Genomic DNA, 14,350 nt, shown 5'->3' with positions numbered 1-14,350 from the left:
ATGCCTGTGAAGTTATAGGTTCTCTTGTCTTTATTTTGCACAGGAGGGGAAGAGAGACAGGGCCTCCATGGGTTTTCCAGTAGATAAAGAAAAATTACACAAAATAAAGCATGTTGTGCCCTGAAGCAATATTTTGCAAAAGGGGTGTCCTGGTGATCCGGGGGTAAATAGATGTCTCATCAAGTATTATGTAAGCAGCCCACAGGTGGGGATGTAGCTCAGTTGGTAGAGTACTTGCCTAGTATTTGCAAGGCCCTGGGTTTGACCCCCAGCACCACCAAAAAAAAAAAAAAAAGTATTATGTAAGCAGTTCAAACACTTAGAAACCATGAGTCCTATAGTCCTTACAGTCTCTCAATTTTTCATCTTCAAGGTTACTTGCTCAGAACAAATAATTTAGAGCTGTGATCCCACAATCTCTTCTTATTCATAGATTCTGCTTTCTGGGAAGGGAAATTAGCTATTTCAAGAGTCTTCAGCCAGGCACTGTGGTGCATTCCTCTAGACTCAGGAGGTTGAGACAGGAGGATCCCAAGTTGGAGGCGCTCAGCAATTTAGTGAGACCCTGTCTAAAAAAAAGGGCAGGAGGATGGCCTGGGAATGTAGCTCAGTGGTAAAGTGCCTCTGAATTAAATGCCCAGTATCAAAAATAAAGTCCTGGGTTCTTTCTCCCCTACAAATGATAAAGTTTATGTTTTTGTATCAGGATAATGTTTTGTGTCCTGTAATGGCTTCAGTAATCCCTCCTAATAAGGAAAGTCTGCATCATTTATTATTAAATAATTTATCTAGCTCTCCCCAGACTTAAAGTCTGGATGGCATTGTTCACTTTTTATCTTCATGTTGCATTTAAATTCCTATTATTTAAAAAGTTCCAGGTACTGTATAGACATTTGTTACTTAAAATATGAAATAACTACTTTTATCAACTTTTCAAGATGCTTATTTCCTGAGCAATATATAATCTGTTGTTGAACCTTCACAATGAGCACCTTGCACCTAAGACATATACAAAGTAGCAAATATTAGTTGGCTACTTGATCAATTGCTAAGGTAGTAAGTCTGTTCCCAATGTACATCTGAAGAGACATGTTTTGCACTACTGTAAAACATTCTATATCCTAAATATGCAGAATTCAATGTGGATTGCTTGCTATTAAGTTCATTAAAATAATAGGGGAAATCAAGGAACCTATGGCCAAGAATATGGTGCATATTAAGGAGAAAAAAATCTAACAAGAGAGCTGATTAGCTGGGTTGTGAGGGTATGTGGTGTTATCCAGTAGATGATAGTATGTGGCCAGTGATTATGGAATTCAAGAACCACCACTGCTACCTTCCCCTCTTCATGGCGTCAGATGGGGAAGGGACAAGAAGGCCATGTATGGCTGTGACAACTATATGGTGATTGGGGTGGGAGCCAGTTCCTCTATTTTGAAAATACTGCAGCTGTGCTCCTAGAGCTGTATTTGATGGTCCTTCCAATAAACCATACTGGCTTTGTTGCTGCCTGTGTTCCTCAAAAGCATGACTCCAGCTGTACATTTGCTTTTTGAGGACTGGTTCAGTGGCCACGAGAGGGACACTGTGAGAGCATCCTGAGGCAATGTGGAATAATTGTTCATTGCCAGGAAATGACAGCACCAGTCAAGCAATGTTTGTGTGGCAACCCATGACAGGGGCTCGATTGAGCCAAATGTCATGCTGGTCTGCAAGAACAGGAAGCAGAGCTGTAAACTGACAATTCTCATCAACAACAGCAGTTTTCTAAACTAGTGAATCTACATGCATATCCATGTGTGACGTACGAGTCACACTTCTGTGCTTTCAGCCATGTTCATGCTCAAAGGAGAGGAAAGGTAGTTGTTAACATCTTTATGACAAAAGACAATGGACAAGCCGACTCCTCCAGTGCCACAAACACAAAACTGCCATCAACTCCCAAACTGGCAAGCTTTGCCTTATAAGATGGCTCCAGCCCCAGGAACAATGAGGTCAGCTCCTAGGATGGAAAAACAGCTTCTGGGTAAGAGCAATATAGTCCACACAGGGTGGTGGATGGTGTGGGAGGTGGAGCCTGGAGCAAGCATCACTGTGTTTGGCTGCCAGAGAAGCCAAATCTCCACCCTCCTTCCTTTATTGGATAGAAGAAAACAGGACACGTCAAGGGTGAGGTGGAATGAGAGGTAGAAAAGGCTTATGTTTAAGCACTGATGCTGGGAAGAAGCATATGAGAGCAGAAAAGACCAGTAGGGTAGAGTTACCAGGCAGAGATAAAAAGCTGGACCCACAGTCAATGCTGAATATTGAAGCTCATCTCTTTGTACAAGAAGATGAAAGGAGCTTCCTTCTTTCCATAGATAAATTCTGTCACTTTTAATTGCCCTAGATATCTCCTAGTTTGCATTATCATAACAGCACTAGTTTACAAAGCCTTTTGATTATCTTTATTCTCACCAATACCATCAAATTTTTTGCACTAAAAAAATTAATTTCTGGGGGTTGGAGCTATAGTTTAGTGGTAAAGTGCTTGCTAGTATATGTGTAAACCCTGGGTTTGATCCCCAGTGCCTAATAATAATAATAATAATAATTAATTAATTTCAGCAATGCTACTCACTGTACTAGAACTATAAAGCAAAATATACCTATCAGAAATTTCTAGTATCTCAGCAATGGAATTTTTTTAACCTTCAATTTGATTTCTCTCTACTCAATAAAAATCCATGATCCTATATTAATTCTACAAAGCTAAGTCTTTCAAACGGGAATTTTCTTGCTGAAGAAGTAGTAGGTCTTTGAGGGGTATTTTTGTTAATTACATTAATACTGTGTTAGGGTTCTACAGAGAAACAGAACCAATAGGATGAATGGATAGATGGATGGATGGATGGATGAATAGGTAAGTAGGTAGGTAGGTAGGTATGTAGGTAGGTAGATAATGAGGATTTAGCTCAGGTCATTATGGAGGCTAAGTCCCCAAAATAGCAGGGTGAGTTGGCAAGTTAGACAGCCAGCAGAGCCAGTGGCATGATTCCCATCAGAAGCCAATATGCTGGAGACCCAAGAAAGAGCAGAGGTTTCAATTCAGTCCTCATGTCCAAAACTGATTTGAAATGCATATTTATACTGTAATCACATTGAAATCTTCTGGACATTGATAGAAGAGTTACATTATGTGCTGCTATTACATGATGTAACAAATTCATATACAGCCTCCAGATGAAATTAAGATTAAATTAGGGGGCTGGGGTTATGGCTCAGCAGTAGAGCGCTCACCTTGCACATACAAGGTCCTGGGTTCGATCCTCAGCACCAAATAAAAATAAATAAATAAATAAAAGTTATAAAAAAAAAAAGGTTAAATTAGAGCCATGTCTCCCAAAGTGTGTTCCATGAAACACTAGGTCACCATAATGCACTATTATGAAACAACTCCATTTTCAAATAAATTTGGAATCACTCTTATTTCAGCTTGGACTGCTATAACAAAATACTATAGACTGTATGACTTATACAACAGACATTTCTCACAGTTCTAGAAGCTGGGAAGTCCCGTGATTTAGGTGCTGGCAGATTCATTCTTGGTGAGGGCCCTATTCCTGGCTTGCTTTTGTTTCCCAAATGCTTATGTGACAGAGAGAGGGGAGGGGAGAGATGTATCAATCTTGGTTCTTCCTCTTCTTATAAGGACACTATCATGATTATATGGGCTCTACCCTCATGACTTCATCTAATCCTGATTATTTCCTAAAGACTCCACCTCCTCATACTCTCACACTGGGAGTTAGGTCTTCTACATTTGAATTTGGAGGGAAAATGCAAACATTCATTCTGTAACAACTTCCATATCATAAGCCAATTTGTAGAGATTCACAAAGATTAACATAATAAAAGCCCTGAGAAATTCTGTTATCTTTGTTTAATTGAATATATAACAAACTCATTGGACTATAGAGTTTTAAGTTATAATAATAGCATGCTTTAGGATTAGCACGGTATTCAGAAAAGTCTGAGGCTCAGGTATGTTCTATAGGTTAACTATAGGGTTCTAAATAATAACAATAACAATAACAACACAGAGACATCACAATGGCACTGTGTCTGATTCCTCAGGCTATATTATGGAGCTCAGCTCATATCAATTCATAAAAACCCTGTTATCCTTTGGATCTTGAATGTCCTCCAAAGACTCATGTGTTCAAGACCATAGCAGTGCTTTTGAGAGGTGGTGGAACCTTTAAGAGGTGCTGCCTAGTGGGAGGTTTTAAGGTGATGGAGAATGTGCCCTGGAAGGGGATAGTGGGACCCTAGCCCCTTCCTTTTCTGTTTTGCTCCTTGATCATGAAGTGAGCAGTTTCCCTATACCACATGTACCCTGCCATTGGCATCTTGTACACATAAAAAAAGCCTAAAAGCAATGGATCCACCTGATCATGGAGCGAAACTTCTAAAACCATGAACCAAAGTAAACCTTTTAGCTTTATAAGTTGATTATCCAAGGTTTGTTTGTTTGTTTGTTGTTTGTTTTTTAATAGTGCCAGAGAGCTGACACAAACACACACCACACTCTTCCCCACACACCACCTAAATTCACTTTACCACATATTGTTTTCTAGTTGTTAGAACCAATGCTGGTGAGCTAGGTCTTTCTTTCTGCCACTTGGAGGATAAGGTAATAACTGAATACAACTCTATTACTTGTCCTCTTCATGCTCATGTGCAGAGTCAATAACCACAAAGGAATTTATTGTGTAAAGATGAAAGTCTGTATCATCGTAGCTCACGTGGAAGATTTAGAGACCTGCAGTAGGAGTGAACTGTTCAATTCAATTTATCAGCCATTTATTTCTTACTTCCTAAGTGCAGGAAAAGAAGGGAGAGAGGGAGGGGACTAAAGAGGGAGATACCAAGATAAAACAGGTGAAGACCTAAGGATCTACTCTCCAGGTACTCTTAACATCATAATAATTTTTTAAAAATCATTCTTAGAACATCTCAGACCAAATAAATGCTGTATTAGACACATAGGCACAAACACACACACACAGATTTCAAAGGCACATAGGAGAGAAAGAGAGTCAAGGAATTAGGGTTTTGAATGGTTATGCACTGGATAGGCTGAGTAGATAAAAGAAAACCATCACACACACACATACACACACACACACACACACACACACACTCTTTCTTTTTTGGGAACTGGGGATTGAACCCTGGGGCTCTTAACCACTAAGCCACATCTCCAGCACTTTTTAAAAAAATATTTATTTTCTCGCTTTAGGTTTTTTTATTTTATTTTTATGTGGTACTGGGCATCGAACCCAGTGCCTCACGCATGCTACTACTTGAGCCATATCCCCAACCCCTCTCCAGCACTTTTTATTTTTTATTTGAGATAGGGTCTCACTAAATTGCTGAGGGACTTGCTAAGCTGCTGAGGCTGGCTTCAAACTTGCAATCAATCCTCTTCCCTCAACCTCCTGAGTCCCTGGGATTATAGGCATGCACCACCATGCCTGCCCATCCCCAACACACACACACACACACACACACACACACACACACACACACACACGAGAAAGTTGAGAAGAGGAAAGCATAGGTTATGTCCAGGGGATAGAAAGATGTCTGAGTGTTTACAAGAGCATGCACAGAGCAGGGGAAAAGGGAAGTCAGTGAAAATAATTGCTGAAGAGGTAGATAGGGCTTTTAAAGCCACACTAAGACTTTTGGACCTCATCTATAAAGAAAAATAGACCATAGCAGGCTTTTGTTTGTTTTTGTAGTACTGAGAATTAAACCTGGGACTCTACCACTGAAATTTACATCCACAGAGCCCCTTCCCCCACCTTTTAAAAATATTTTCTTAGTTATAGACAAGCACAATACCTTTATATTATTATTTATTTATTTATGTGGTGCTGAGGATTGAACCCAGTGCCTCAGGCATACTAGGCAAATGCTCTACCAACTGAGGTACAACCCCAGCCTATCCACAGCCCTTTTTATTTTGAGACAGGGTCTTACTAGGTTGCTTACAGTAATTGCTAAATTGCTGAGGCTGGCTTCTTAACTGCTATCCTCCTGCCTCAGCCTCCTGAGCTGCAGGGATTACAGACATGTGTCATCATGAGTGGCCCACAGCTGGTTTTGAACAGAGAAGAAACATGATCAGATCTTTATGTTACAAAAACAACCCTGGGAGAAATTGGAGGTACAAACAACAACCATTATAGCCACCATTTATAGAGTAGCCATCTCTGTTTCACAGTGTGGAAATAGACTTAGAGAGGTTAAGTGACTTGACCTAGGTCACACAGTCATGTGGAATCAAAGTCAGAATTTCTATTCATCTGACCAATTCTACTGTGTCAAGATCAATCAGATTAGTGCCAAGGTCCAGTAGGGTGAAGACCTTCACATAGCAGCATCAAAAACAGAATGGGCAGAGGCACTTAGGAAGCAGAATGAATAAATGATTTCTTGTCTACTTATGGTGGCCTGGTGTTCTCAAAGAGAAAGCATAGTCTAGATGATACACAATTAAGAACCAAGGAGAACTGGGTGCAGTGGCCCACATCTATAATCCCAGCAGCTCAGGAGGTTGAAACAGGAAGATCATGAGTTCAAAGTCAGCCTCAGCAATTTAGCAAGGCACGAAGCAACTCACTGAGACCCAGTCTCTAAATAAAATATAAAATAGGGCTGGGGATGTGGCTTAGTAGGGGAGTGCCCCTAAGTTGAATTCCCAATACCAAAAAAAAAAGAAAAAAAAGGGGGGGGAGGGCAAGGAGAATTTTTGTAAATCCTTTTGAGTGTTTTCTTCCTACCAGAAATTCCAAGATCACTGTCAAGTGCTGAGTAGTGAAACTCAATTAGAACATGTCTGTTGTGTCTTTATTATTGTTGTACTTCTTCTGGTTCTTTTTCTTTGTTTCCCTTTACTTACCTGGGTTCCATATACAGCTCATCAGTGCTGTGTTATGGATTTATAATGATATTCTGATATTATCTGTAGGAATCTAGAAAATGCTTGTGTGTTCACATCATAGATCTCCCATGTAAACAGAAAAGGCCAATGAGAAGGGCGAGATGCTATTAGGATATCAATGGGATGTAGGTAAAGACATGAGACCCATTCATAGTGCTCATTTAAGTTATTTTGTGTGATTTTTTTTAAAGTTTTACATTTTTCTCTGTTGGGGACTAAACCCTGGGACTTGTGCTTGCTAGGAAAGCACTCTACCACTGAGCTACACCCCCAGTTCACTTTGTATGATCATCATAATTATGGACATATACCTTGTTTGTGCATCAAAACTGTTGCCAGTGAGTCAAGAGGAACTATGTTATAATTTTGACACTAAGGATTTAAGTTAGGGTCGAGTGGTTTCCTGGAAATACTATTACCTTTTCTTAGAAATTTTAACATCCACAGGAAGTTAAGACAAAAAAAAAGGAATTTATCCTTCAGATATTTTTAAATATTCCAATTCTCCTGGCTTCTTTCTTGAAACTGGACACATATTTATGTTTTGTGTCTTTTTTTTTTCCATCTAGTATTGGGGATTGAATCCAGGGGCACTCTACCACTGAGCTATGCCCCCAGCCCTTTCTATTTTATTTTGATACAGGTTCTCCCTAGTTGCAGAGGCTGGCCTCAAACTTGCCATCCTCCTACCTCAGCTTCCCAAGTAGTGAGGATTACAGGAGTGTTTCACCATGCCTGTCTGTCTCATGTATCTTAAACTCTAGAATCTTCCCCAACCCCATGTCCCATGTCACTTCCACTCTCAATCTCCTTCCTCGCAATCAGGTTCCTCAGAGGTTTCTCAGGGTTGTCCCACCACCTTTCCTTGCCTTAGTTCCTTGGCATGCCTTCCTCAGTGGGCCTTCCTCAGTTCTCTGGACATCAGCCATCTGGATATCCTATGTGTATCTCACTTGGTTATGTACGCCTTCATCTTTTGCTCAAATTGCATCTTTCAAGTTTCTCCCATGCTGGCCTTTCCCCATCTTCCCTGTCCTCCCTGGGAACATGGCCGATTTCTTCCTTTGTACCCTCTTGGGTCCCTACAGGCAACCCTAATAGGGTGCCAAGAACACTCATTTCTCTTGTCTTCCTGTGACAGAGTCTTCCTTCCTTCCTTCTTCCCTCCCTCCCTCTCTCTCTCTCTCTCTTTCTTTCTTCTTTCTTTCTTTCTTTCTCACTGGGGATGGAACCCAAGGTCTTGTCCATGCTAAGAATTCCTCTACTGCTGAGCTATACCCCCAGCCTAGACTGTCATCTTTTTAAGGACAGGTACTACATGTTATTTATTTTTGTATTTCTAGCTTCTAGCACAATGTCTTATAGAGGGTTGATACTCAGCAAATATTTAAGGAAGGAAAGTTGACTAATTTTCATTAATTTCTGTATTTTTGGTAACTTTTAAATTTTATTTTTAGGTGGGGATAAAGTCCCACTTATTTTTTTTATAATTGACATATAATAATTGTGCATATTTATGTGATGTTGAGATACATAGAAACATTGTGTGATGATCAAATCAGGATATTTAGCTTATTCATCATTTCAAACATCATTTTTTTGTGGGGAGAATATTAAAAATCCTTTCTTCTAGCTATTTTGTAATGGGAAACAATATACACCTGTTTTAATTTAGATTTTAACCTTTTTTTTTCATCACTGTTTCCAAACAATAAAGGCCGGAAATGTGTTCATATTCTAAGTCTGATTGAGAGAAGAATCAGGAAACAAGAAGGGGACACCTCTCTGAGGTGAAAAAGGTCAAGCAAAGAGGGTGGTTTGGTGCCAATAATATTATTGAAAATTGAGGGAAAGAATGGCTCTCTTTATGGAGTCAGTTGCAATTTTATTTATATTAAAACTAAATATCAAATTATAAAAGGCTTGTTATGGTTTAGGTTATGTGTCCCCCAAAAGCTCACACGTGAGACAATGCAAAAAAGTTTAGAGATAAAATGATTGGGTTATGAGAGTGTTAATCCAATCAGTGAATTAATTCACTAACTGTTGGCAGGTGGGGTGTGGCTGGAGGAGTCAGGTCACTGGGGTCGTGACTTTGGAGTATATATTTGTCCTTGTTGAGCAGAGTTCTTTCTTTGCTTCCTGATGTGATGTCTTAAGCTGCTTTCCTCCACCACACTCTTCCGCCATGATGTTCTGCCTCACCTTTAGCCCTGAGGAATGGAGTCAGCCTTCTATGGACTGAGATATCTGAAACCATTGAGCCTCAAATAAACCTTTCCTCCTCTATGTGAAAAAGCTGACTAAAACAACTGGGGAGTGGTTCAGAACAACAGAATAATGGTTAGTTATGGAGATTTTTTTGCATAAAATCTATGGCAAACAAATGTTCTTTATCTTTTTTCCCTCTCAGAGAAGGGTCTAGTAAAGTCGCTGAAGCTGGCCTCAAATTCATGAGTCTTCTGCTTCAACCTCTGGAATAGCTGGAATTCAGATGTGTAATACTGTGCCTCGCTCCATATATATATATATATATATTTTACATTTTATGTTTTTTTGTACCCTGGGGGTGGGGATTAACCTCTGAGCCACATCCCCAGTCCTTTTTAATATTTTATTTAGAGACAGGGTCTCACTAAGCTGCTGAGGCTGGTTTTGAATTCACAATCCTCTTGTTTCAGCCTCCCAAGCTGCTGGGATTACAGGTCTGCTACTGAGCGTGGTTAGCCTTATTTTTTGATATAGTCAAATTTATCAGTATTTCTAGTAAGGTGTTTTTTTTTTTTCCATGCCTTATTTAAGAAGTGTTTTTGACTCTGAGGTCCAAATGACTCACCTACTTTTTCTAATGAGGGTTTTTATGTTTTTTGATAATTAAGGTCTTATTCATTTAGTTTGGACTTTATAGTTTGAGGTAGGGGTTCAGTTTTCTTTTGTTTTACTTTGTTTTGGTGGTGCAAAGAATTGAACTCAGGGCCTCTCTACCACTGAACCACATCCCTGATGCTTTATTTATTTATTTAAGATATGGTCTCATTAAATTTCTGAGGCTTGTGATCCTCCTGCCTCAGCCTCTTGAGTCATGGGGATTACAGGCATGTGCTACTATGCCTGCTTTACCCACTAATCTTAAATGCCACTCTCTGACATACTCCAAAAGTACTATACCATTGCATCCTATTTCATTGGTCAGTTTGTCTGTCACTGTGCCAGTACCACATTGTCTTTTTTTTTTTTTTAATCCTACTGCTTTTTTTTTTTTTTAAGAAAGAGTGAGAGAGAGTGAGAAAGAGGGAGAGAGAGAGAGAACTTTAATATTTATTTTTTTCAGTATTTGGCGGACACAGCATCTTTGTCTGTATGTGGTGCTGAGGATCGAACCCGGGCCGCACACATACCAGGCGAGCGCGCTACCACTTGAGCCACATCCCCAGCCCACATTGTCTTAATTACTTTATTTCATAATAGGTTTTGTTATCAATAAGGTAAATTTGCTGGGTGCAGTGACTCATACCTGTAATCCCGGTGACTCAGATGACTGAAACAGGAGGATCGCAAGTCTGAGGCAATCAGCAACTTAGCAAGACCCTGTCTCAAAATAAAAAGGACTGGGAGTGTAGCTCAGTGGTAGAGTTCCCCTGGGTTCAATCCCCAGTACAAGAAAAAAATTAAAACCAAAAACCAAGGTTGGGAGATAAATTGTTCCTTTCTGATCTTATTTTACAAGCATTCTGTCTCCTGTTCACAGTAACAAAAACAACCTAGAGCTGAGGGTATAGCTTAGTGAGAGAGTGCTTGCCTAGCATTTGCAAGGCCCCAGGTTTCATCTCTGGCACTGGAAAAAAAAATTAGAAAGAAAAAAGAAAACTCCAAAGCCTATCTAGAGGAGAATAGAAGGACACATTGTTTTTTGGTTTTTTTTGTTGTTGTTTTGTTTTTTGTTTGTTTGTTTTTTGGTTTTTTTTTTTTTTTTTTTTGCCTACAATGGAATCTGATTTAGCAGCTCAAACAAACGCATTACAGCTACACTTAACAATGTGGTTGACATTTAGCAATATACTATTAAATGAAGTGGACTGCTCTTTCCTCGAGAACTCCCAGTCAAGTTTGCATAAATTAGAAAGGCAAATGGTAAGATGTCACTGTCTTAGTCTGTTTTGGATTGCTATAACAAAATACCTGGCACTAGGTAACTTATTTTAAAAAGAGGTTTATTTTGGCTCATGGTTCTAGTCCAAGGTCAAGGGCTGCATCTGATGATGGTCTGCTTGCTGGTGGAATCCTGAGGCAGCATGGGCATCTCATGGCAAAAGACAGGGAGCACTCAAGAGACCTAACCACATTGGTTTTCATAGCAGACCTACTCACAAGGTAACTTCTTAATCCACTAGTTGCAAGAATGAATTAATCCATTCATGAAGACAGAGCCCTGATCACCTTTGAAATATTCTACCTGGTCCCACATCCTAATATCACATAATGGGGATTAAATTTTAACATGAGTTTCAGAGGGGAAAAGCCATATTCAAGCCATTAGCAGCCACCCACTTATACTAAGTACATATTGCTGTGAGTAGTCTTCACATACAACTTTCTCTGGAAGGGTTAAGGCCCTTTGGGCACACCCTGCCTTTCCATTATTTATTCTGATACCAGCCCATGAAAGGTTATTGAGAGTGTTTGTCCTTGCTTTGCAAGGCCCCAGCCCACAGCTCTCCTGACCATATGTGGACTGGCCTACCAGGTGTTTCTCAAGCTGTTAGGTTCCCCAGGAGGACCAGGCGGGACCCCTGAGTCACAGGAGCACATTTCCTTCCTGTCAGGTAGTGGCCAAGCCTTCATATTGCTTACTCAGCCTGTCCAGGCTGCTCTGATTTGTATGGGAAAGCCCCTTGCCTGGTGACCTTCAGGGCTGAGAGGCCTAGTTCTGAAAGGAGAGCCTTTCTCTGAGCAGAATCTCATCTCCAGCCTGAGATGAAAGGCAGGTAGAGAGTGTGCACTATACATTGTCAGTTGGTTCTTCTTGAAGAGGACAAAATGAGGTGATTTGTGCTATTCACATGCAAGAACTGGTTGGCAAAGAAGGAACAAATATGACAAATCACATAAATATTTAGCACACTCAAGGCAGACAATAATGCCCCGTCTCCCCCAACTTTCTCCATGTATAAATATTTTCTTGACAGACCAGTGGTTCTCAAATTTTAGTGCCATGCAGTAGGTTGTTAAAAGATTGCCAACCCCAGAGTTTCTGCTTTTGTAAGTCTGGAGTCAGTCCTGAGAAACTGCATTTCTGACAAGTTCCCAGGTGATGCTGATGATGCAGGATGTTCAGGGGCTTAGAGAACATGTTATGGACCGTGAGCAATGGAGTCATGAGAAAGCCTCAGATCCCTTTTACCTTAGAGCATTCTGAAGGAAGGCCTTAGACCCTATGATCAGGACACTCAGGCAGCAACTTACTGAGAGAATTGTATTCCAAAAGTAATAAGCCAGATGTGCACACCTTGAGAAGTATTTTTTTTAAAATTTCACACACACACACACACACACACACACACACACACACACACACCTTTTTAAGTACTGGGGATAAAACCCAGGATGCTTTACCACTGAGCTACATCCCCAATGCATTTTTTTATTTTTTATTTTGAGATAGTGTCTCACTAAATTGCCGAGGCTAACCTTGAACCTGTGATCTTCCTGCCTCAACTTCCTAAGTTGCTGGGATGATAGGCGCCACTGTACCCAGCAGGAAGCCTTTTCTTACAAAAAAAATGTTACCAGTGGTGTTTGGGGTCCTAGTTCAAATCACAAAAAAGGCTTTTAAGCCCATGCTTTGCTTGAATTTAATGTATTTGTGTTAACTTTCTACCCTGGGACAAAACACCTGAGATAATCAACTTATAAGGAGGAAAGGTTTATTTTGGCTAATGGTTTCAGACATTTCAATCCAGGGTTGCTGGGCCCTGTTGCTGTGGGTCTTTGGCAGGAGCATGGGGAGGAGGAGGCCTGTTCACCTCATGCTGACTAGGAAGCAAAGACAGAGACAGGAAGTGGCTGGGACCCCAAAATCCATTTCAAGAGCATACCCCCAGTATCCAAGTGTGATGACACATGCCTATAATTTCAAATGACTCAGGAGGCTGAGGCAAGAGGATGGCAAGTTTGAAGCCAGCCTCAGGAACTTAGTGAGGCCCTAAGTTGCTTAGTGAGACTGTGTTTTCAAAATAAAAAGGGCTGGGAATTTTTTTTAAATATTCATTTAATTTTTTTTTTTTTAAATTTTCGGCAGACACAACATCTTTGTTTGTATGTGGTGCTGAGGATCGAACCCAGGTCGCACACATGCCAGGCGAGCGCGCTATCGCTTGAGCCACATCCCCAGCCCGTGGGCTGGGAATTTTTGTTAAAAAAAAAAAAAAAAAGTGGATGCCCCCAGTGGCCTAACTTCCTTCCATTAAGCCCCACTTTCTTTGGGGGACATTCAAAATCAAAACTGCAGCATTCTCTCTCTCTCTCTCTCTCTCTCTCTCTCTCTCTCTCTCTCTATATATATATATATATATATATATATATGTATGTGTATATATACATTTTTTTGTACCAGAGACTGAACCCAGGGGTGGTTGACCACTGAGCAACATCGCCAGCCCTTTGTTTTTTTTATTTTGAAACAGGATCTCACTAAATTGCTTAGGGCTCGATAAGTTGCTGAGGCTGACTTTGAACTTGTGATCCTCTGCCTCAGCCTCCTGAGCCACTGGGATCCCAGGCATGTGCTACCATGCCTGACTGTAGCAATATGATTTAATTACAACTTACTATAAATGCTATTTTGCCTCTGGTTCAGTGCACCCCCTCTTCCTGCTTACTGGTCCCTAACACAGCTGAGCCTCACACCATGTGTGCTGCGAGAGGTGTTTGGGGGCGGAATCATCAAGCTATCATTCATATGTATTTGTCCAGGAGACAGACCTCTTTCTTCATAGAAGCATATTCTGGAAAGGCAGCTAGAGATTGAGAATCAGGGCCTCCTCCTGTGCTTGTTTTCTTGTTTTACTGAAGCCTGAGTTAGGAATCAAGGGCTACCCACATCAATATTCCTGGGCAGGACCAATGAGCCTCAGAAGCCATAGCAAGGTGCTCTGAGGACAGAGCACTTGGTTAATTGATGGTAGATTCACTATCTCTCGCTTCCTTGGTGCTGCCTGCAGAGATGGCAGCCATCCCTATGTGGCATCATGGTGGCCCTCAGACTTCCCATGAAGCCCCAGATTATAAAAAAGAGAACCAAGAAGTTCATCTGGCACCAATCAGACTCATATATCAAAATTAAACATAACTGGTGGA

This window comes from Urocitellus parryii, chromosome 9 (assembly GCF_045843805.1).
Source record: "Urocitellus parryii isolate mUroPar1 chromosome 9, mUroPar1.hap1, whole genome shotgun sequence".
In the NCBI taxonomy this organism is placed as follows: domain Eukaryota; kingdom Metazoa; phylum Chordata; class Mammalia; order Rodentia; family Sciuridae; genus Urocitellus; species Urocitellus parryii.
The sequence above is the reverse complement of the archived record's forward strand: the minus strand, read 5'-3'. Positions refer to the sequence as shown.